Source organism: Nematolebias whitei, chromosome 3 (assembly GCF_014905685.2).
Source record: "Nematolebias whitei isolate Nwh7 chromosome 3, NemWhi1, whole genome shotgun sequence".
In the NCBI taxonomy this organism is placed as follows: domain Eukaryota; kingdom Metazoa; phylum Chordata; class Actinopteri; order Cyprinodontiformes; family Rivulidae; genus Nematolebias; species Nematolebias whitei.
The window spans coordinates 13,960,272-13,964,103 of NC_056500.1; positions in this window are offsets into that span (position 1 = coordinate 13,960,272).

Genomic DNA, 3,832 nt, shown 5'->3' on the forward strand with positions numbered 1-3,832 from the left:
GCATTTATTAAGGAAAAGTTCAACTGAGACACACCTTTGCTATAATTTTGAGCAAACAAATAATTGTTTTTAAGTGTTAATCTTGTTAAATTCTTGTTAGTCTTCCGATGCAAGCTCCCGCAGCCGCCATTTGGCAGCCAATCGATTTTTGGCACAACACCGGCTCACGTTTCCAGGTGGTCAGTGGTGACGCATAATAGATGCAACGTATACGGCAAAGCAACTTATTTGTTTTTTCCCACCTTATTAAACATACTGGGACTAATGTGACTTATACGGCGGTAGTACGGTAATTTATAAACTTGGTTTATGTTCAGACTAAAGTCTTTCCCTTCAAGAATTCAGAACCAGGCCGTCATGTTTTGAATCTCATCAAAATCAAACGTTCCATCACACTGCGAAGGTATGATCCGTTAATGCTCAGAGAATGTGTTGGGGATGACTCGCAGCTACTACCACACCAAACTGTAGCTCAATTTCCATACACAAGGCTGAATTAAACCTGGTTTTCTGCTAGCTGTAGCAGCCATCTTGAATCAGGTTGATTCCAAATGTTACATGTACACCCGATGATTTCTTATTGAGAGTTCGACTCAAATCCAAGTGGTGGTTACAAGATATTTAGTTAAATATGTAAACACATGCCTTTCATGGCTGCAGGTGATACTGATGATGTTCAAACACACATTAACATTCAGCACCTTCTCAAATACAAGATGTCCCTTAAAAAACAAACACTGAAGATGTGCTGGCTTTAAGGTCCATATGGTTTATTAAAATTTAATGGTGCGATAGATTTTCTCTATTTTAGGAATAAATAACAAGTATTGTCTGGGTAACTATACTGCGATCACACTTATGAATATTAAATTGTATTTTATGAAACTAACCTAACTTGTTTTTGTTTCTTGAGCCTGCATTTTTATTGCAGGTGGAACTAAAACAGGATAAATACATATAAATAACTGAGACAAAACCCAGCCAACACTTTGAATTATTAAAAACGGTCTGGATGAGCTGTTTAATATATTATATTGACGAATAGTGATTTTAAGCATCTTCTAATCTGAATAATCCTCACTGTGGCCTACAGATGGCGATCAGAGATTCTCAGAGCAGACTTGGCAGACCCGCCCACTGGTAGTGGGTAACCCTGTCAATAGCTCCTTCTGGTTGTTCAGTTGTGACCACATGTCCCCCCCCCCCCCCCCCCCACACACACACACACCACACCCGCCTGATATGATAACACCAGCTCTAAGCCCACCTGTGACACCAGCAGGGCCTCTGCAAAGGAGTTGTCTCAAACGGCTGCTTTAGAGCACAAAGGCGAACGCTTCATAAAGAACGTCTCAAAGGAGTGCGTTCGACAACGTTTGACGTTTTCATCCATCCCCGGGTTTTTGGTACAGCTTCTAGTTATAGCTTGGGAACAAGTGGCTGTGGCACCATGAAGCAATCACCCCTGACATGAATAAAGACCCCACCCATCCCAGTGAAAGATGAGAAGATGGGCTGTGTTGTATGTCAGCTGGAGGAGGAGGAGGGTGACCGTCCTCTTTATATAATTATCAGGTCTGGCTGATGGCTCCGGCTGGGATAAATCGAGCAGATATATAATAAGCCGAGATAAGAGCTGGAACTGATAGGGTGTTCTTGATGTACAGTAACAGGACAGTGCTCGAGGATTTCTGAAGCTTCCCACATGCAGAGCAGCTACGCACCTCTTTTCTGCATGAAGCTGAAGAGATCGTCAAGAAACTCTTTTCTCTTGGGGTCTCCGTCCAGTTCGTAGAGCTGCGGAGACAAAACGTGGAGGGAAATCATTGAAGAGGCAACAGGTTTGCTTTTAGTGACGAGGAAAATCTAACGTTCTAAAACCATGACCAAAAAGTGTCACAGTGAAATAAATTAATGTCAGAGTTTTGGGGCTGAGATCATCTTCTGTTGAAAAAAGTTGTTGCCATTTTGGTCAGACTTTAAAAATAACAATGCGTTATCTCACACCATATTGTGGCATCTCGCACAAGCCGTTGGTGATTAAAGTGCCTAAAATGATCTAATACCAAACAAAACTTTAGCTCAACGTCCGTAAAATGAACTGAGCTGTACCATATTTTGCATAGGATAAGGTCAATTAGCTGTGGCAGCCATCTTGAATTGGGCTGACTCCAAAAGTAATCGAGTGATTGAGGCACGTCCGATGATTACTTTTCCCAATTCAATTCATTTTATTTATATAGCGCCAAGTCACAGAGAAGTCATTTCAGGGCACTGAACAGAAACATTCATCTATATGTAAAATAAGATAACGTTATTTATCTGAGGAGCAGACTTTCTGAGCATTTGGCTAAAACCTATCCACTGGTCCATGACATATTTTGCTAACAAAGTTGACATTAACGGTTAATGCCAAAGTTTTAAACACAGATCTCGTGTGATCAAATAACGCTCAGAGTATACGTTGAGTGGTCTCAGTTTCTCCTGCACTACATCTTAGCTCAGTATCTCAGTAGAACTGGCTGAGTTGTAGCCATTTTTATCTTTTGCAATGTCAGCTGGCTGTGGCGGCCATTTTAAATAGGGTTGAGCCCTGAAGGTATTCAGCAGTAGATGTACACCCAATTATTATTTCCTGAAAGTTTCACTGAACTCTCTTTGGTGATTCATGAGATATTGTGCTAAAGATACAGACAAAATAAAACGTTCCCACTCCTCCTTCCTATTCGGTGGCGGGCGATGTTGCGCGTTTAAAACGAGAGATTTATCCCTTCGGAGAGGAGGTGACAGGAATGGAAACAGAGAAGTGCTGTGGAGGCGTGCGGCTTGATGAGAACCTGGTGGAGGTCCAGCTGCAGGCGGGGCCCCGGGCTCCAGAAAGTTCAGTGAGAGTTAGCAGTAAAAGTGAGGTTGGGGGGTGGGTGATACACTGGGGCCATTGAACCTGCGGTTGTTTTTTTTCCGTTCGCCGTGACAATGAAATCTTTCTATTTATGACACTTAATGCTAACATTGAATCTCCCTCATCAACGCCACCATCCTCACTCTTTAATTTTGGGTCACAGCTTCATCCACCCGCCCTCGATAAACAGGAGCAGCAACATCACACGGCGCTCGAGTGAGGTCAGGGAGTTTCATAATGTGTTATTGAAAATACCAGGTTGTGAAACGCAATGTGCGACTGAGTACCACCGTGCAAAACCACAGAAATAAAACCCGAGCGTGTCATTATTACAGAGCCGCCAGAGAAGGCTGCAGTTAATAACCGAGCCTCTGCTGAGCTTCGTGACGCACGACGCAGCCTTTAAAACGTTTGATATCACTTCAGGAAATCACTCACCTCAACACCGACACAAGACAAAAACAGACTAGAACTTTTTCTTTTGTGTGACAGTGGAACGCATGTTGGTCAAATTTGGAGTGTATACCTTAAATTTTGCTGTATAAGTCGCAGTTTTTTTTACATAAATTAGCATGACTGTGACTTATACACCAAAGCGACTAATATACATTTCCCCATATTTATAACCAACTTTTGGCTGAGATCTGACGATTTCATTCATTCTGACACAGAAAATATTGAACACTACCATTTTCAGCCACTAGAGGGCCCTCAACATATGTGGCAAGCCAAGTGTCTCATTAATAGCTAAAAGTGTCTATTAATGAGACACTTGGCTTGCCGTAGAGACCACCTTCGTCTCGCACCGGATCTCCTGGAGCAAACGTCAAATCAGCTGCATTTCGCCGCCCAGGTGAAATGCAGCTGATTTGACCATTAAAGTGCATTTATTAAGGAAAAGTTCAACTGAGACACACCTTTGCTATAATT